Source organism: Pristiophorus japonicus, chromosome 4, assembly GCF_044704955.1.
Source record: "Pristiophorus japonicus isolate sPriJap1 chromosome 4, sPriJap1.hap1, whole genome shotgun sequence".
Classification (NCBI taxonomy): Eukaryota; Metazoa; Chordata; class Chondrichthyes; family Pristiophoridae; genus Pristiophorus; species Pristiophorus japonicus.
This window is the reverse complement of record NC_091980.1, coordinates 86,539,871-86,561,905: the sequence shown is the minus strand read 5'-3', so window position 1 is coordinate 86,561,905 and position 22,035 is coordinate 86,539,871.

Genomic DNA, 22,035 nt, shown 5'->3' with positions numbered 1-22,035 from the left:
GTTAATTTATGAACATTGCTAGCACTTGTGTGCTGAGAGATTTGTTTGGTGTTATCACTGGTGGACATAAACGCCTGTGTTATCGCAATGGCCTTACTGAGGGTCGGTGTCTCTACAGTCAAAAGTTTTCGTAGGATGGTCTCGTGGCCAATGCCCAGTACAAAAAAGTCTCTGAGCATTTGCTCCAGATAGCCATCAAACTCATTGTCCTGCAAGTTGCTTTAGCTCAGCGACGTAGCTCGCCACTTCCTGACCTTCAGACCGCTGCCATGTGTAGAACCGATACCTCGCCATCAGCACGCTTTCCCTCGCGCTAAGATGCTCCTGAACCAGTGTACACAGCTTCTCATATGACTTATCTGTGGGTTTCACCGAAGCCAGAAGATTCTTCATGAGGCTGTAGGTCGATGCCCCACAGACTGTGAGGAGGACCACGCTCCTTTTTGCAGCGCTTCCTTCTCCGTCCAGTTCATTGGCTACAAAGTACTGGTCTAGCCGTTCGACATAGGCTTCCTAGTCCTCATCCTCTGAGAACTTCTCCAGGATGCCCACAGTTTTCTGCATCTTTGCGTTGGATTCGTATTCTCGTCGCCAGTTATTGTGTTCCTAACTCAGATGAGGCTGCACATAGGGAGGTTAAAGTAACAGTGACCTCAGTCTTTAAGGAACAGGCCTTAGGGACCGGCTTATATACAGTTCTCCCAAGAGATGCAGGGATCCTTTGGGACTTCAGGGGATGAGCTCCCTGGTGGCGGAACATGGGGTGCATGCTTTACAGATACACAACAGGAAGTTCTGTGGAAGGCAGGAAAGATTAAATTACAAAAGATATGATTGAACAAAGCAAGTAATGAGACTAGTAAAGAAGCTAAAGCTGGGTCTAGAGGAGGTGTAAATGGGAATAGCAGAATCATCAACAGCTGCCGACCGTAAAAATGGGGGCAGAGGTTAGGATCTGAAATTGTTGAACTCAATTTTGAGTCCAGAAGGCTGTAACGTGCCTAATCAAAAGATGAGGTGCTGTTCCTCGAGCTTACGTTGAGCTTCATTGGAACAGTGTAAAAGGTCGAGGACAGCGTGGTCAGAGTGGGAGTGGAACAGAAAATTAAAGTGACAGGCAACTGAAAGCTTGGGATCATACTTGCGGACTGAACGGAAATTGTTAACACAGTTTCAAATGCAAAGTAGGCCTGACCTGGAGGAAAATTGTATAAAACTATACAATTGCAGTCCTTCAGCTGTGGCTCAGTGGTAGCACTCTCACCTCTGCGTCAAAAGGTTGCAGGTTCAACTCCCACTTTAGAGACTTGAACCAATAGTCAAGGCTAACACTTCAGTGCTGTAATGTATGTACATAAGATCTGCACTACCCTCGGAGGTCCTTGGGTCATAGGTACACTCGTGCTGGATCCGGTATATAACCTGAACTTCACCTTTGTATCTTCACTTCTGGAAGCCATTAAAGGCTGAACAGGTTATACCTAGTCACTGGTTCACAATACGGAGTTCATTGTATCATTTCATACACCACAACTGGCGACGAGGCAAATGCGAACCCACGCAAAAGTATGGCGAGCAGAGCACGATCGAGTACTGTTGGAATTCTCAAGAGATTCAATGAGGGAGAGGATTGGGGAGATTTTATGGATTGCTTTGACCAGTATTTTGTGGAAATGACCGAAACAAAGACAAGGATACAGAGAAGCGCAGGGCAGTTCTTCTCACCGTCTGTGGCCCCACGATCTATGCACTCATCAAGAATCTGCTCTCACCTACTCTTCCTACAGAAAAGGATTACAAAGAACTGTGTGCTCTAGTTCGTGAACACCTTAAACCCAAGGAAGGAATCCTCATATCCAGATATCGCTTCCATACACACGTTCATCCAGAAGACCAGGACATAGCGGCATTTGTTGCCAACCTGAGATGTCTTGCAGGGCCTTGCAAATTTGGGCCTGCACTGGAAGACATGCTGCGTGACTCTTTCGTCATCGGGGTCAACCACGAGGCGATCTTAAGTAAGCTGCTGGCTGCAGAGACGCTGGACCTCAGCAAGGTCATCACCATCGCCCAGGCTTGCATGTCCATGCAGAAAAGCACGAAGCAGATATCGTGACAAAACAGGAACTCGACGGCAAGTACTGTGTACAAAATTGTATCGATGGCCGGCAGAGATGCACATGGCAGGGCCGGGAGCCGCTCAAAGTTCGCCATCGAGGGCTTACTCGACTGCGTATGCGAGAACGGGAGCCGCTCAAAGCCCGCCATCGGGCGCAAATCCGAGCTCAATGTGTTGGCGTTGCGAGGGCAATCACCGACCCCATCAGTGCCGCTTCAGGCAGTATGTATGCAGAGGGTGTGCAAAGACGGGACATCTTCAGCGGACGTGTCCACAGCAGAGCAAGCAAGCTGCAACACACCACGTGGATGATGATCAATTTAGCGTGGAACTGGCGATGAAGCCAGAGGCATTTGAGAGCTCCGAGGAGGAAGTGTATAGCGTGCGTGCGTTCCTAACAAAGAGCCAACTGATAATGATGGAGGTAAAATTAAACGGCATGCCGGTATCCATGGAATTAGACACTGGTGCGAGTCAATCGATAATGAGCCAGAGGACTTTCGAAAAGCTGTGGGAGACCAAGGCAGAGAGACCCAAGCTGAATCCAATAAATGTGAAGTTGTGTACCTACACCAAAAAGCTCATACCAGTGATCGGTAATGCAGCAGTAAGAGTGTCGTACGAGGAAGTAGTTCATGATCTACCATTATGGATTATCCCGGGCAATGGCCCGTTATTCGGCAGGAGTTGGCTTGAGAAAATAAAATGGAAATGGTACGATATCAAAGCTTTGTCATCAGCAGGTGATGATTTGTGTGCTCAAGTGCTGAGCAAATTTCCCTCACTGTTTGAACCAGGAATTGGCAGCTTCAAGGGAGCCAAGGTGCAGATTCACCTAGGCCCAGATGCAAGGCCCATCCATCACAAAGCCAGGGTGGTCCTGCACATGATGAGAGAAAAGGTCGAGCTTGAATTGGACAGGCTACAATGTGAGGGGGTCATCTCACCGGTCGAATTTAATGAATGGGCCAGCCCCATTGTTCTGGTGTTAAAGAGCGATGGCATGGTCAGGATTTGTGGAGACTACAAGGTCACGATCAACCTAGTTTCGAAACAAGATCAGTACCCACTACCGAAAGCTGATGACCTGTTTGCAGTGCTAGCTGGGGGAAAATCGTTCCCAAAATTGGATCTAACGTCGGCCTACATGACACAGGAACTGATTGAATCATCAAAGAAACTTACGTGCATCAACACGCACAAAGGACTGTTTATTTACAACAGGTGCCCTTTTGGCATTCGTTTGGCGGCAGCCATATTTCAGAGAAACATGGATAGCCTATTGAAATCCGTCCCCAGGACCATGGTATTCCAAGACGACATCCTAGTCACAAGTTGGGACACCACCGAGCACCTGCACAATCTGGAAGAGGTTCTTCGTCGTCTGGACAAAGTGGGACTCAGGCTGAAACATTCGAAGTGCGTTTTCATGGCACCAGACGTCGAATTCCTTGGATGAAAGATTGCTGCAGATGGAATCAGGCCTTCTGACGTAAAAACAGAGGCCATCAAAAATGCGCCCAGGCCCCAGAATGTGACGGAGCTGCGTTCGTTCCTGGATCTTCTCAACTACTTCGGTAACTTCTTACCCAAATTGAGCACAGTATTAGAGCCTTTGCACAAGCTGCTCAGGAAAGGAGATGACTGGGTGTGGGGTGAACTTCAAGACAGAGCCTTTGAGAAGGCTAAAAATCTGTTGTGTTCCCACAAGCTACTGGTTCTGTATGACCCATGCAAACGTTTAGTTTTGACCTGTGATGCGTCATCCCATGGGGTCGGCGGTGTACTCCAGCAAGCCAATGAGTCAGGCAAACTACAACCAGTTGCTTACGCGTCTCGAAGCCTGTCCAAGGCGGAAAGAGCCTACGGCATGGTAAAAAAAGAGGCTTTAGCATTTTGTGTTTATGTGGTAAAAAAAAATGCAGCAGCACCTGTTTGGGCTTCGCTTCGAGCTGGAAACCGATCACAAGCCACTTATATCTTTGTTCTCGGTACAAAAAGGTATCAATACCAACGCGTCATCCCGCATCCAGAGGTGGGTGCTGACATTATCTGCCTATGGTTATGTCATTCGCCATAGCCCAGGCACCGACATCTGCGCTGATGCATTGAGCCGGTTACCATTGCCCACATCGGAGGTGGAAACGCCAATGCCCGTAGAGCTACTCATGGTTATGGATGTCTTTGAGAGTGAAGGGTCACCTGTCACTGCTCAACAAGTTAAGACCTAGACCAGCCAGGATCCGACGTTGTAAAACGCTCTGTTCTTAATGGGGACTGGTCGACCATCCCCAAGGAAATGGGTGATGAAACCAAACCATACAGCCATCGCAAAGATGAGCTTTCCATCCAGTCTGACTGTTTACTGTGGGGTAATCGTGTTGTAATGCCCAAGAAAGGCAGGGCGAGATTTGTATGGGAGTTACGTAGTACGCATCCCGGTATTGTCATGATGAAGGCCATCGCCAGGTCCCATGTTTGGTGGCCTGGCACCGACTCGGACTTAGAATCATGTGTGCATCAGTGCAGCACTTGCATGCAGTTAAGCAATGCCCCAAAGGAAGCTCCGCTCAGTCAGTGGTCATGGCCATCCAAAACAAGGTCTAGAATCCACATCGATTTTGCGGGCCCCTTCCTCGGTAAAATGTTTTTTGTGGTGGTGGATGCATACTCCAAATGGATAGAATGTGTGATCATGTCATCCAGCACTTCCACTGCCACCATTGAGAACCTGAGAGTCATGTTTGCCACAAATGGTCTTCCAGACATTGTTGTTAGTGACAACGGACCGTGTTTCACGAGCCTGGATTTTCAAGAGTTCATGAAACGCAATGGCATAAAACACGTGAGGTTAGCACCCTTCAAACCCACATCCAATGGTCAAGTGGAGTGGGCAGTTCAAACCATCAAGCAGAGTCTGAAATGCATAACTCACGGTTCCTTGCAGACAAGCCTGTCACGCATACTGCTCAGTTACAGGACAAGGCCACACACGCTCACCGGGGACCCGCCTGCAGAACTATTGATGAAGAAAGGCCTCAAAACCAGGCACTCTCTAGTCCATCCTGACCGGCAGAGTTGACTAAAGTAGACTGGGAACAAGGACTAAACGGTGGCACAATTGAGGAACAGTGGAGGACTTTTAAGGAGCTCTTTCATAGTGCTCAACAAAAATATATTCCAGAAAAAAGAAGGGCGGTAAGAGAAGGGATAACCAGCCGTGGTTAACCAAGGAAATAAAGGAGAGTATCAAATTAAAAACCAATGCGTATAAGGTGGCCAAGGTTAGTGGGAAACTGGAAGATTGGGAAAATGTTAAATTACAGCAAAAAATGACTAAGAAAGCAATAAAGAAAGGAAAGATAGATTACGAAAGTAAGCTTGCGCAAAACATAAAAACAGATAGGAAAAGCTTTAACCGACATATAAAATGAAAGAGAGTGACTAAAGTAAATGTTGGTCCCTTAGAAGATGAGAAGGGGGATTTAACAATGGGAAATGTGGAAATGGCTGAGACCTCAAACAATTATTTTGCTTCGGTCTTCACAGTGGAAGACACAAAACCATGCCAAAAATTGCTGGTCACAGGAATGTGGGAAGGGAGGACCTTGAGACAATCACTATCACTAGGGAGGTAGTGCTGGACAGGCTAATGGGACTCTAGGTAGGCAAGTCCCCTGGTCCTGATGAAATGCATCCCAGGGTATTAAAAGAGATGGCGGAAGTTATAGCAGATGCATTCATTATAGTCTACCAAAATTTTCTGGACTCTGGGGAGGTACCATCGGATTGGAAAGCAGCTAATGTAATGCCTCTGTTTAAAAAAGGTGGCAGACAAAAGGCAGGTAACTATAGGCCAGTTAGTTTAACATCTGTAGTGGGGAAAATGCTTGAAACTATCATTAAGGAAGAAATAGTGGGACATCTAGATAGGAATAGTGCAATCAAGCAGACGCAACATGGATTCATGAAGGGGAAATCATGTTTAACTAATTTACTGGAATTCTTTGAGGATATAACGAGCATGGTGGATAGAGGTGTACCGATGGATGTGGTGTATTTAGATTTCCAAAAGGCATTCGATAAGGTGCCACACAAAAGGTTACTGCAGAAGATAAAGGTACGCGGAGTCAGAGGAGATGTATTAGCATGGATCGAGAATTGGCTGGCTAACAGAAAGCAGAGAGTCGGGATAAATGCGTCCTTTTCGGGTTGGAAATCGGTGGTTAGTGGTGTGCCACAGGGATCGGTGCTGGGACCACAACTGTTTACAATATACATAGATGACCTGGAAGAGGGGACAGAGTGTAGTGTAACAAAATTTGCAGATGACACAAAGATTAGTGGGAAAGCGGGTTGTGTCGAGGACACAGAGATTTAGATAGGTTAAGCGAATGGGCTAAGGTTTGGCAGATGGAATACAATGTCGGAAAATGTGAGGTCATCCACCTTGGGAAAAAAAACAGTAAAAGGGAATATTATTTGAATGGGGAGAAATTACAACATGCTGCGGTGCAGAGGGATCTGGTGGTCCTTGTGCATGAATCCAAAAAAGTTAGTTTGCAGGCGCAGCAGGTAATCAGGAAGGCGAATGGAATGTTGGCCTTCATTGCGAGAGGGATGGAGTACAAAAGCAGGGAGGTCCTGCTGCAACTGTACAGGGTATTGGTAGGTCGCACCTGGAGTACTGCGTGCAGTTTTGGTCACCTTACTTAAGGAAGGATATACTAGCCTTGGAGAGGGTACAGAGATGATTCACTAGGCTGATTCCGGAGATGAGGGGGTTACCTTATGATGATAGATTGAGTAGGCTGGGTCTTTACTTGTTGGAGTTCAGAAGGATGAGGGGTGATCTTATAAAAACATTCAAAATAATGAAAGGGATAGACAAGATAGAGGCAGAGAGGTTGTTTCCACTGGTTGGGGAGACTAGAACTAGGGGGTACAGCCTCAAAATACGGGGGAGCCAATTTAAAACCGAGTTGAGAAGGAATTTCTTCTCCCAGAGAGTTGTGAATCTGTGAAATTCTCTGCCCAAGGAAGCAGTTAAGGCTAGCTCATTGAATGTATTCAAATCACAGGTAGATAGATTTTTAACCAATAAGAGAATTAAGGGTTATGGGGAGCGGGCGGGTAAGTGGAGCTGAGTCCACGGCCAGATCAGCCATGATCTTTTTGAATGGCGGAGCAGGCTCGAGGGGCTAGATGGCCTACTCCTGTTCCTAATTCTTATGTTCTTATGTTCTTATGTTAACGATCATGTCGAAACCCGACGTCAACGCCAGCAGTGGTATCACGACCACGCCGCAGTGTCACACGCCATATCTGTAAATGACCCAGTGTATGTACTTAACCATAGTCAAGGGCCCAAGTGGCTCCCGGGCCATGTTACAGATAAGGAGGATAACCGGGTGTATATGGTTAAGCTCAAGAATGGGCAGATGTGCAGGAAACACATTGATCAAATCAAGCTAAGACACCGACCGAACCGGAACAGTTGGAAGAAGACACCGCGAGCTTAGATGACCAGCCAACGCACGTCCAGCCATTAGAAGAACCCACTGTGGTCAATGCCTAGCCCCAAGTCATGAGAGACTCGGAAAGCACTGGGATTGTACTGAGACGGTCAACCAGGGAGCAAAGTGCTCTGGACCATCTGAACTTGTAATATGGACATGTGCCAAGAACTGGGGGGGGGCGGGGGGGAAATGATGTAATGTACGTACATAAGGTCTGCCCACCAACAGGGGGCACTACCGTCGGCGGTCCTAGGGTCATAGGTACACTCGTGCTGGGCCCAGTATATAACCTGTACTTCATCTTTGTATCTTCACTTCTGAAAGCCATTAAAGACTGACCAGGTTATAGCTAGTCACTGGCTCGCAGTACGGAGTTCATTGTTTCAATTCATATACCACAAGTGCAGTACTGAGGGAATGTTAATTAGGAGTTGCTGTACTGTTGGGGGTGCTGTATTTTGGAAGAGATGTTAAACCGAGGCCCTATCTGCCCTCTCAGATGGATATAGGGCTGGATTTGGGGCTTTTTGGATTTCAGGGCGTTAATTACGGCGGGGCATTAAAGTTAGCGGCTGAAAATAGTTTATGCCTTCGACTGCAAATTTTGGCGAAAATGTAAGTTGGAGGAGCATTGGCATGAAATCAGGCATTGCACAACTGACTTTGTGCGTCCGAGCCGAAACTTGCGGCGTTAAAGGAAGTGGTCATTTTGCACATGCGCAGTTAATTTTTTTTCCCTGTCACAAACGCTAATTCAGGGTGCAACAGCTTCCTTCGCGCATGCGCATATAAACCACCCCACTTCCACCACTTCTGCAGAGATGGAGGAGCAGGAGGGAAGGCAGCTTGCCAGGCGCTTCACCAATGAGGTGAGTGAGGCCTTAGTGAACACAGTTGAGAGGAGGCGGTCCTCACTCCATTTTGCTGGGGGAACCAGAACACTCCCACCTGTTTTTAAGAGACAGTGAAGGAACATTGCTCAGGAAGTATCTGCTGCAGCCACTGTGCCCAGAACTGCTACACAGTGTCGCAAAAAGTTCAACAACCTTACCAGAATTGTCAGGGTGAGTACCATTTGCATTTATGTAAGCCTCCATGACTTCTAACATGAATCTTACACACTATGTGAAGTTTGTCATGCATATGGACCCTCTCAACAGTCTGTAGGGTGGCTTTTAAAATGCATAAGAAAGATGAAGGCTTACTTCTGCACCTATTGGCTTCTAATGCTCCATGCAAATAATCTCAATCATTTACATCCTTCCTCACAGTACACTGCCACTGCTGCTATGCCTTTCTGAAAGATCATCTACAACCCCCATGTTACATCCCTCTAACCACCAAACAATTCCTCACGAAGCACATGCAACATCCAAACAGATTGAACGGAAGCCACTAGAACATTCACATAGAATCACCTATTGTACTATGTGTCATGTATTCAACCAGCATTGTAACCCATGTATAATCTGACCGAAGTTGTACACTGTGAGAACAATGACCACTAGGTGGGAGACACTCCTAACCTGGGCCTTCAGGTATAAAAGGGGAAGCTCCACCCACCTTCATCACTTGAGTGCTAAGGAATAAAGGACAGATCACAGACTGACCTTCTCTCAAGCATGGGCCTCGTGTGCATTTATACTGTATAGTAAGGACGTATCACTATGGTAGGCATATGTACCACAACAGCAGAGAAACCCTTTCTGAACCCTTCCTATTTTTCTCTTTGCAGTCGAAGCACTCCCACAACAGGAGGGAGCAGCTGCACACAGGCAGAGGGCTGCCCCAATTATTGGCATTGACTGATGTCGAGGAACGGGTGTCGGCACTCATCGGTGTCCCAGCTCGGACAGTTGCCGGGGGTGATGCTGAGCTCCCTTCGGGTAGTGAGGGTATGTAAATGGATAGAGCGACTGAAGAGACTGCATTGAGGCACATAATGAAGTGGCGGTGGCCCTTCAAATGAACATGTCGAATGCCACCTTCCTCACGTCACCTTGCCCCCTCCCCTGCTGCTAACCACACGTCTGTGGTTTTCTACTTGCAGATTACCAGTCACAAGCACAGCATCCTTCAAGGGGGCCCTCTACATCTGGCCATGGGGGAGACGATGAGGCAGAGGCTGAGAGTGTTCTGCCTGAGCCTCAGAGCCCACCAGTTGATCCACCTGGCCTCACTACATCTGGAGACAACGGGGATTTCCCGGAGTTTGAGGAGTCGGAGGCTCCTGGGCCCCACTAAAGCAACACAGTGCGGGAGGGGAATCTCGCAGGTCAGCTCTCCAGTGAGGGAGTCAGCAAAGTCGGTCTGCTCAACGACAGACAGACGTGGAACTGGACCTGGTGGAAATGTCCAGGGAAACCACAAGCATGCAATGTGAGCTTATGGATGCATTGGGTCGGATCCCAGAGAGCATTGACAAGTTTACTGCAACTGTTGCGGAGGCAGCGACACAGATTGTCAATGTGACTCAGGAATCCAGCGAGGCCATCATTGCTCACACACAGAGGCTGGTGGCCTCAAGCAGCGACAGTGGTGTTGCAGAGTGTGTGGCGTTGATCATGTTGCAGACTCGGGCGCATCACAGGTACAAGCTTTGCCTCAGCTTGGTCAATTGATGCAGTCGATGTCTGCTGCCATACTCTCTGCGTTCCCCATTGTCCAATGGGGAAGGGACAGTGCCAATGCAGGTTAGCAAGGTGTGGCGACACATCGTGCTCTGGATGCTGAGGTCCCGCCCTGTTGGAGTCAGTGGCTCCCAGGAAATGGAAGTTGCTATCCTTCCTCAGGATGACAGCATTCCAGCTCCCACCACTGACTTGCCAACCAAGCACCATACACGGTTGACACCCCAGCCACCAGTGACTACTCCGGCCGATGAAGAGGCACAGCAGTCCGCAGCTGGACCTTCCAGGCCAAGAACTGGTCCAGGGTGTCCTCAGACGCCATCTGCATTGTCTGGCCCCCCAACACAGCAGCCCTCTAGTGCCCTTGTTGTAGGTATTGAGGCCGCATTGAGGAGGAGCAGCAGGTGTGGGAGAGGGTTGAAGGGAAGGCGGAGGAAAAGTGTGGATAAGAGCCATTAAGCCACAATTTGGTGCTCATGGATGTATCTAGCATTGTAAAAATTGTACATAGTTGTGTGATAACAATTGACTCATCTTGCGTTGTCTTGCTTCAGGAAGCAGTTTACTGGTTATTTACATTTTGTTCACTGCAGGAAGCTGTTTACTGGTTATTTACTTTTACTTTAACCATTGTATAGTTTTGGGTTTTTGAGGGGGGAAACATTGTTAATTATTCTTGTCTATTAAAATGTTTGTTTGGCCTTTGCCATTTGTGTTTTGTGTCTCATTGCAGAATTAAATGTAGATTAGCCGGCATGGTCTTATAGAGTAGTGAGTCAACGCTGCAAACCCACCTTCTCCCTTCGCCACAATCACCTTCACCTCGATGGGCAGCGCAGTCTTGTTGGCACTGGTAGGCTGTTGGTCTGCCTGCAAGAGCTGGCAAATCTCTGTCAGTAATTCTTTTCGGAAGCGCAGCCTTTTAATGCACTGCGCCTCAGAGATGTGGAGGTAAGAATGACATTCCCTGTAAACCTGTGAGGGGTAAGGCCTCCTCCACATATGTCTGCGACCTCTTCGAATCCGTGGCCCAACATGGCCAAAAACCCTTCTCCCAGCTTGAAGCTGCCTGCCAATAGCAACCAGCATGATACGCTGAAAAACTAGTATTGCCCCCATTGAAATCTCTGTAAGCAAAGTGTCATCGCACATAAAAGTGCCATTTGCAACTCACAGCCTCACGCAGCGTTCTGAGCGCAACCGTAGCAGTCACTGACAACTGCGATATAAGTTCCTCCAGCCTCCCTTTAAATATGCTGCCAGTAGCGCCTGCTGCACCCTGGGACCGCCAGGTTAGGGCTGCTACCGGAGCCTTGTACGATGATTGATATCATAATCACAGTGAAAATGGAGGGCGGGCGTAACGTTTTTGCACCAGCGCAAACCAATCGCTGAATCTTCCGGCCGGGCGCTAAATCCAGTACACCTGGAATCACGCCCAGAAACAGCATTTAACATCCAGCCGGGGTGCTAAACGAGTTGCAAAATAAGCAAAAATCCAGAAAAGGATTATTCAACGAAGGGCAGGAGGAGTTCTCTTATTATTGTCACTCAACCAAAATGGAAGATCTGGTCATTTATTTCATTGCTATTTGTGGGAGCTTGCGGTATGCAAATTGGCTGCCACATTTCCTACATCACAACAATGACTGCACTTTAAAATAATTTGGGCTGGATTTTGGGCTTGTGTGATTTTTGGGCACTTATCACGGCGGGGTGTTAAAGATAGCGCCTGAAAATAGTTAGCACCCTCGACTGCAAGTTTCGTCAAAAATTTAAGTTGGAGGAGTGTTGGCATTAACTCACGTGTTGTACAACGGACTTTGTGCGCCCAAGCCGAAACATGCGGCGGTAAAGAAGATTAATTGCTGTTTAGTGTTCTGCAACATACTGTTGTCTATTGTATGGTTTTATTTTGGTTGGGGGAGTTTTTGTGACTTTGTTACTGTAAAATATATGAATCATCATTTGCCGTTGGTGTCTTGTGCATCATTCCAACATTCACCAGAGATATGCCTTTGTGGTGGCACATAGCGTGTCCAGTATTAGCTCCATTCCTCAGTTTCCTCCATATCCATGCTGCCTCCCCCATGGATGGTGTTGCTATCCAATGGAGGCCTCGCCGGGCTCGTCTTTGTCGCCCTCCTTCTCCTCCTGAGGTGAGCCTGCAATCCACACTGGCAATGCCTGGCCCCTCATGTTGGCCAAGTTGTGCAGCATGCAGCACACCACAATGAATTTGTAAACCTGTTGAGGGGAGTATTGAAAGCTGCCTGTAGAGCGGTGCAGGCATCGGTCTGCCTGTCGGAGATGGCATATCCCTATCAGCATTTCTTTTCAGAAGCGCAGCCTTCTCACACACTGCTCCTCACAGAACTGGAGGTATGAGCGTTGGTGTCTGTAAACCCGTGGGGGGTAAGCCCTCCTCCCCGGACATCTTCGGCCTTTCCTCATCCATTGGACGACATGGCCAAGAGCCCTTCTTATAGCTTGACGCCGACTGGCAACAGCATGGAGCATGATACTCTGGCGAATTAAACTTTCTCACTGAAGTTGTAAGGGCACTATAATGGCAGATAGAAGTGGTCTGCAAGTCGGAGCTTCATGCAGCATGATGTACCAACCGTTGTAGTCAATGTGACCTGCGATGTAGGATTCTCATCCCTCCATTTAAAAATCCTGCCAATACTGCCTGCTAGACCCTGGGACTGCCTGTTATTTTCAGACGTTTCCTGGGATGGGCGTTAAATGAGGTGTAAGGGTCGAATGTTCCATCCGGGGCAGTAGCGGAGCATTGCACGATGATTGACATCATGATCTCAGTCAAGCTGAACGTCAGGGCGGTAAGTTTTTGTGCCAGCTCTAACCATTAGCCGAATCTACCGGCCGGGCGATAAAACCTGGACACCTGGCATTATGCCCAAAAACAGCATTTACTACCCCGCCGAGGCGCTAACCGAGGCGCAAATGAGCCGAAAATCCAGCCTCAAAGGATTTAATTGGCTGAAGAGCACTTTGGGTGGTGAAAGGTGTTATGTTCAGAATAACTCCACAAGACTGTACATTATAAGCTCAAATTGTTGTGACCTTGATCTCTTTAAAGTAACTCTAGAGTGAGGAAGCAGCATGGTGGACTGCCTTTTATACCTGCTTCCCCAGGATGTGCAGGTGACCCTTGGGTCTCCCACAGGTGCGCCCTTGGTGGCAAGTCTTACACATTGGTAATGTTTACATACATAACATTATTCCCCCCCAAAGTCTTAGATACAAGATATTTACAAGTTGAGGCGATCCGGGGCTCTGCATTCCCGGGTTGATTGCCTGAATTGAAGTCCTGGCATGGGTGAGTCGGTCGGATCATTGTTGGACTGCGGTGTGGCTGGTCTGATCGGACTGTCGGGCATGGTGGGTTCATTCTCGTGGTTGACCGCGAGGTCGATTGCTGGTTGGGTGTGTGTGGGTGGATCATTGATGGTAACGTCCTCTTCAAAATGTTCTTGCTTGTCAGTGAACCACAGTTTGGTCTGATCCAAGTGCTTTCTGCATGTTTGTCCATTCAAAAGTTTGACGACAAACACTCTATTCTCCTCCTTGGCTAACACAGTGCCAGCAATCCATTTGGGACCATGACCATAATTAAGAACAAACACGGTCATTAACCTCAATGTCACGCGATACAGCCGCGCAATTGTGGTACACATTATGTCGGTGACGCCGGGTTTCTACATGATCATTGAGATCCGGGTGGACTGAGGAGAGCCTGGTTTTGAGTGCTCTCTTCATTAACAATTCTGCTGGGGGAAACCCCGGTAAGCGAGTGGGGTCGCGTCCGGTAGCTGAGCAGAATCCGAGATAACCGGGTCTGCAGGGAACTGTCCGTCACATGTTTCAAGCTCTGCTTGATGGTTTGGACTGCCCGTTCCGCTTGACTATTGGATGCAGGCTTAAACGGTGCAGACCTGACATGCTTGATGCCATTGCGGGTCATGAACTCGTTGAATTCCGAGCTGGTGAAACATGGTCCACTGTCACTAACAAGGACGTCGGGCAAACCATGTGTGGCGAACATGGCCCAGAGGCTTTCAATGGTGGACGTACATGACGACATTATTATACATTCAATCCATTTAGAGTAAGCATCCACTGCTACTAGGAACATCTTTCCTAGAAAGGTGCCAGCAAAATCTACGTGGACCCTAGACCACGGTTTGGAGGGCCATGACCACAGACTCAGTGGGGCCTCCCTTGGTGCATTGCTCAACTGTGAGCAAGTGTTACATTAGTGTAAGCATGACTCCAATTCTGAGTCAATGCCGGGCCACCAAACATGCGACCTGGTGATAGTCTTCATCATGACTATGCCTGGGTGGGTACTGTGAAGGTCGCGTATAAACATTTCCCTGCCTTTTTTTGGCAAAACTACACGGTTCCCCCATTGGAGACAGTCCGAATGGATGGACATTTCATCCTTGCGTCAGTGGAACGGCTTAATTTCACCTTGTATTTCCCCGGGAACAGCTGAGCAGCTCCCATTGAGGACGCAGCTTTTTGCTAGTGATAGCACAGGGTCCTGGCTAGTCCAGGTCCTGATCTGGCAAGCCGTGACTGGTGACCCCTCGCTCTCAAAAACATCCATTACAAGAAGCAAGTCTGCAGGTTGCGCCATTTCCACCCCGGTGGTGGGCAGTGGTAGCCGACTGAGGGCATCAGCACAGTTCTCAGTGCCTGGTCTGTGGCGGATTACATAGTCATACACAGATAACGTTAGTGCCCATCTTTGGATGCGGGACGAAGCATTGGTGTTTATACCTTTTCTTTCTAAGAATAACAAAATGAGCGGCTTGTGGTCGGTTTCGAGCTTGAACCGGAGTCCAAATAGGTATTGGTGCATTTTCTTAACCACGTATACGCATGCTACTGCTTCTTTCTCAACCATACTGTAGGCTCTTTCAGCTTTAGATAAGCTTCTGGTCGCATATGCAATCGGTTGCAGTTTGCCTGACACATTGGCTTGCTGTAATACACAACTGACCCCATACAAAGATGCATCACAAGCTAGTACTAAACGTTTACACGGGTCAGACAATACAAGTAACTTGTTAGAACATAGCAGGTTTCTGGCCTGGCTACAGACTGTCTTTTGAGATTTACCCCAAACCCAGTTGTCACCCTTGCGTAGCAATAAATTCAATGGTTCCAGCAAAGTGCTCAACCCTGGTAGAAAGTTACCAAAATAGTTGAGGAGTCCCAGGAATGAACACAGCTCCGTCACATTCTGTGGTCTGGGTGCATTTTTGATGGCCTCCGTCTTGGAGTCCGTGGGTCTGATACCGTCCGCTGCAATCTTTCTCCCCAGAAATTCGACCTCTGGCACCAGGAAAACACACTTGGAGCATTTCAGCCTGAGTCCCACTCTGTTCAGTCGCTTGAGAACCTTTTCCAGATTGTGCAAGTGTTCAGTGGTGTTGTGGCCAGTGATCAAGATGTCGTCTTGAAACACCACGGTGCACAGAACTGATTTCAGCAGACTTTCCATGTTCCTCTGGAAGATGGCCACAGCCGAGCGAAACCCAAAGGGACATCTGTGGTATATGAACAGTCCTCTGTGCGTGTTGATGCACGTCAATTTTTTCAAAGGTTCAGCCAGCTCCTGTGTCATGTAAGCAGAAGTTAGATCCAGCTTGGTGAACGACTTTCCCCCTGCTAGCATTGTGAACAGGTCATCCGCTTTGGGTAGTGAGTAATGGTCCTGTAACGAGATTCGGTTGATCATTACCTTTGGGTAGTGAGTAATGGTCCTGTAACGAGATTCGGTTGATCATTACCTTGTAGTCCCCGCAGATTCTGACCGTCCCATCGCATTTCAACACAATTGGACTGGCCCACTCGTTGAACTCAACTGGCGATATGATCCCCTCTCGTTGAAGTCTATCCCGCTCGATCTCAACTTTCTTTTGCATCATGTATGGAACCGCTCGGGTTTTGTGATGAACGGGTTGTACATCAGGGACTAGATAGATCTGCACTTTGGCGCCTGTGAAGTTGCCGATGCCTGGCTCGAATAACGACGGGAATTTGTTTAGCACTTGGGCGCACGAGGCGTCATCCACCGAAGACAGTGCTTTGATATCGTCCCAGTTCCATCGGATCTTTCCTAGCCAGCTTCTGCCGAACAGCATTGGGCCATCGCCTGGTACAATCCATAGTGGTAAATCATGCACAGCTCCATCGTACGATACCTTCACTGCCGGACTGCCAATGACTGATATGAGTTCTTTGGTGTAAGTGCGCAGCTTGGTGTGGATCAGGCTTAGTTTTGGCCTTTGTGCCTTGTTGCCCCACAGTTTCTCAAAAGCATTCTGGCTCATAATTCCAATTCCAGTGTCCAATTCCATGGAAACTGGAATGCCGTTTAATTTGACTTTTAACATTATCGGAGGGCTTTTGGTGGTGAAAGTGTACCCCATACACTTCCTCTTCAGCCTCGGGTTGAGTTGCCTCTCACTCGTTCAGCCGGATCGGTCATCTTCTGCTGACTCTGCCACGTGGTGAGTCGCAGCACGTCTGCACATTCGCTGGAGGTGCCCCATTGTTCTACAGCTTTTGCATATGTAGTGATTGAATCGACATTGATCGGCTCGATGATTACCTCCGCAGCGCCAACATGGTGTTAATGGATTTGCATTCACGCCCCACGTAGACTCTGAGTTATCCTAGGTCTGGCCTCTGCAGGCATGTAGGCCCTGCCATGTACAGTTCTGCCTGCTGAAGGTATTATTTTATGCACAGTACTTGTTGGTGAGCTTTGATGCTGCAATGATATCTGTTTAGTGTTATCGTTTGTGGACATGAAAGCCTGGGCTATCGTGATGGCCTTACTCAGATCTAGGGATTCAGCAGACAGCAGTTTGCAAAGAATGACCTTGTGGCCGATTCCAAGCACGAAAAAGTCCCACAACACTTCCCCCAAAAATCCAGCAAATACTCACGGTCCCGCAAGGTGTCTCAGGTCGGCGACATAGCTCGCCACGTCCTGGCCCTCGGTGCAATGGTGCGTATAAAAGCGATACCTGGCCATCAAGATGCTCTCCTTCAGCTTGAGGTGTTCCCAAATCAGCGTGCACAACTCTTCATATGTCTTCTCTGTTGGTTTCGTCGGTGCTAGCAGATTTTTGATGAGGCCATATATCGTGGACCCGCAAATGGTGAGGAGAATCGCCCTGCAGTTCACCGTGGTTTCTTCCTTTTCCAGCTCGTTAGCCACGAAGTACTGGTCAAGATGCTCAATGAAGGCTTCCCAATCATCACCCTTAACAAATCTCTCAAGAATACCAACGGCAGCCATAACCGCGTGAAAGTTCGTGATCTGTTACTCGTCGCCAGTTGTTCAAAATAACTGCACAAGACTGTATATTGTAACCTCAAACTGTTGTGACCTTGGTCTCTTTAATGTAACTCCAGAGTGAGGAAGCAGCATGATGGACTGTCTTTTATACCTGCTTGCCCAGGGTGTGCAGGTGACCACTAGTTCTCCCACAGGTGCGCCCCTTGGTGGCAAGTCTTACACATTGGTAATGTTTACATACATAACAAAAGGCGTTATAGAAATGCAAGTCTTTCTTTTTTGTACTTTGTCTGCTGTGTGGCAATAATATAATATTGTCCAAAATAAACTCAAAATAGTTCATCAGTTTATGGAAGCTTTCATGAATACTCATCACAAAAAATAATCACATGCAAGTCTTAACATCAGCCAATTCAATAATGGATCATTTACCACCCTGGCTAAGGAGTATTCCTATAAATCACTTGTACTGTCTTTATAAGCTAGCAGTTTTTCCATGACAGTAGCTAATTTTTGAAAGAGACACACCACACATGCATAACCTGTCTTTTTACTTTACAGTTACTGACTGACAAACTGTGCATTTCCAGCATTTGCAGTTTTCCCTTTTTATTACCTTAATGTTTCTTATTGGGTCCCATCAGCTGCTTCTCTCCTTTTCAGAAATGGTGCTAGAAATTCAATAACTGAGATTAGTAGCTAGATTCTATTTTAGGTATACGTCTAAGTGTTAACAGATATATGACACATATTTTATGCTTTTCTCATTTGCATCTGTGTTCTGTTGTATCTGTGGCAAATGTATTCCTTTAGTCACTGCAATTTGCATGGGTAGTTCTGTATTTACCAACTGCTTGCAAGATTTAAAAAGGCTACAAATGATATTATAATATATTAAAATTAGTTACATTAGTTAATTAGTTCGATTATGTTGACATGCAAGCTTGGGGTCAACATAATCGAACATTGCTAATGTAAAATACCTGAAATAGGAACCACCACACCTAGTAGAGCAAGCCCTCAGGCAGGAGGAAGGTTCCTTTTGAAGAGCAGGACTTGACATACCTTGTGGCAGTAATCATGTAAAACAAGTGAAAATTATTCATGGCTGTAAACTAAATATCACTGTGTGTAAAATTCAACTCCTGGGCTAGAGAATCGATTGCTCATTATACACCCTGCATGATTTTCCTTTCCATATAAAGCAGCTTATTTCTTTAGTTTTAATATCTGTGCAGAGGAATGGAATATTTTGGATTTGTTTTTAAATTCAGGAACCAAGGTCAAGAGCTGAGATCCATCGCACAGACCGAAGTAAAGGAAATATGTTGAATTAGGTAATTGTGATTAAGTGATGCCAAAACTGAGTTTCAAAAGCCCGAGGATTGCAGGAGGATGGAAAGTCTAAGGAAGATAAGGAATTCCATAATTTGAAGATCTGAAAATCAGTGAGTTTCAGTAGGAGACAGTGGGCTAGATTTTACACTTATTTTTGTATTCATAACGCCCACTTAACGTCCATTTTACCGCAGAAGTGACGTATGACGCCCAGATATTGCCCATTTAGCCACAAAATGGAATCTGACGGCAATTTTTTGGACACTTATCGGCGAACGTTGCTTTCCCCATGTGCATAATGCTGGGAAAAAATAATACCGCTCACCCACTTTTTTGGGGCAGAATCATCAGAATGGGTGAAATCAACGCCCATAATATCGCCCAGAGTTAGTTTCCGCACGTAATTAACGCTGAGATTCAATAATACCGACCGCCCACATTTTTTGTCGTAAAGATCACATTTGCCGAAGCTAACGTCCAAGAGATCGCCCAGCGTCACTTTCACCACCTCGCACACATCTCGCCCACAATATCACTCTCCCAAAACACCGCTCAGAAAAAGTGGAACTGTTCTGAACAAATCACAGTGGTGTGGGCGCCATTTTTAAAATCGCAGGTCGCTTCATTCAAAAGGCTGCTTCAACTTCGGGGGAATTTGGATTGACTCTGGAGTTCTTCTCAGGTGAAGTGACCATCTCAACAGACATATTTTCAGACTCTGGGGGCTTACTGTAGGTGTATTTTAGTGAGGAAATTATTGCTTCTGATCAATCGCTATTATACTTTCATTGCAATGGGGCCAGCCATTTCTCAGCCTGCATCGATTAATATGCAGATGCTGCAAAGTGCATATGGCTCAATGTCTGATGTACATCATTATTTGCTCAATTTAAGACGTGCCAGAAAGTGAAGGAGGTCCAGACCATATACACCCAGCACTTACAGGGAGAAGAGGTCTTACCTCGATGTGTCCGAGAACACCTGCCTTCGGACCTGCACTTCCACAAGGTGGTGATCAATGAAATATGCGAGCTCATCAGGCCACATATGCAGCCTGCCATCAGTACATCAGTGTCGGTCGAGGTCAAGGTCACCGCGGAACTGCCTTTCTATGCATCCGGTTCCTTTCGGGCCTCCACAGTCGAGATTTCCCCTGTCTCACCATACCACCCATCGCTGCATTAGACAGGTCATGGAGGCCCTGTACACATGAAGGATGGATTTTATCAGCTTCCCCATGACCACGGAGGCTCAGACTGACAGGGCTAGAGCATTCTACTGCATTGCTAAGTTCCCCAGGGTGCAGGGAACAATACAGTGCACTCACATTGCCATGCGGGCACCTTCTCAGGACCCAGAGCTTTTTCGTAACAGAAAAGGATCTCACTCCCAGAAGGTCCAACTAGTTGTCAACCACAACCAGATTATAATGGCAGTGAATGCCAAATGTCTGGGCAGCTTCGATGAGGCTCACATCCTGCGTGAGAGCGATGTCTCTGACATCTTTAAGAGTCAGCCACAAGGACAATGCTGGATGCTTGGTGATAACCAATATGGCTTAGTCACCTGTGGCCCCCACACTGAGGCCGAGAAGCAATACAACCAGAGCTACAGAGACACACGCAATGTGGTCCAGAAAACAATAACTGTGCTTAAGCAGCGCTTCAGATGCCTGGGCCACTCCGGAGGGGAGCTACAATACAACCCTGAGCAAGTAGCTAAATTTGTGGTCGTGTGCTCCATGCTGCACAACCTGGCTATCAGGAGGGGCCAAGAATTGCCAGAAGGGACTGATGGTCCACCTCAGGAGAGAGAGGAAGAGGAGGATGAGGAGCTGAACGCTGACCTAAGGCCAGACAATCAGGCTGGCTAGGCAACCATGCCCATGACCTCCTCCAGACCGCAGGAAAGGGCCCGTGGTGACTATATAGCTGCAAGACTCTTACATCAGGAGCTGATATCTGAACGATTTGCCTGAAAGAACGTTGTTGTGAGTGACAACGCTGACACACTGCTGTGTGTGTGCAGCTCAGACATCAATGGTGGCCATCACCTTGGTGCCAATTAAAGATTACGTTGATTGAAGTTAAAATTTATTTGACTCTTTTATGTTAAGGAATCACTAGTGTGTAACGGTCCAGCTTTCTGAGACAATGCGCAACAAGGTTATGTTCAATAAAAACATTTTTATACCAACATTGGTCTGAAATCATAAGTGTCACGGGCAAAAACACCCCTCCCCCGCCCACACCCCACTTTTTCGATCATTGACATCAATCAAATGGTCAACATTTCCAGCAACACAGAATATAAATGCAAAACAGGAGGGTGGCCTCCTCATCCCATACATTACAACAAATTGCATACACCCAGATGGAGATATAACACAGCCATCACCTGCGGACATGCACCTCACTTTCCTTCCCCCCCTTCCCTTCTTCTCCACACCTCTACCCCTTCCCCTCCTCGCTCCACGCCGCCTGGCCGAAGAGCTCCTCAGGAGGTGCCTCATTAGGGGGGATGAAGGCAGAGGCGGTAGTTCGACGAGTACGGGAGTGGGGTTTGCCGAGGGGGGAGCATTCTCTGATCCAGAAGCAGAATCTTGGTCCTGCCTCTCATTTGTCATTCGCAGTGGTGGTACAGAACCTAGAGGTGGAGTGCCACGCTCGGGGACTACTGTCGCAGCAGTGTTCCTGGCTATCTCCTCCAGGGCCTCTGCTATCCACGGAACGTATTCAGTCATGCTGGCTAGCTGTCGGGATATGCCCCCCAATGCATCGACGATCTGGTCACCAATGTTTACAGTCCTCCTGGACAACTGTACCATCTTTCCGCTGCCATGGATCAGACCTGCCCCGTCCACGAAACCTCTGCGGAGTCGGTGCCGTCCTAGGGACAAATGGGGTGCCCTGTGGCAAGGTGCTTGGGGCCGGTATCTCCAGAGTGGAGGCGCGAATGACCGGAGGAGCACTAGAAGGTCTTGGAGTGGAATGACTTCTGGAGTGTGGTGATGCAGGTTCCTCGAAATCCTGCTCTCATCCATAGAGAACAGACCCAGCGGATTGACGAGTGAGAATCAGAGCT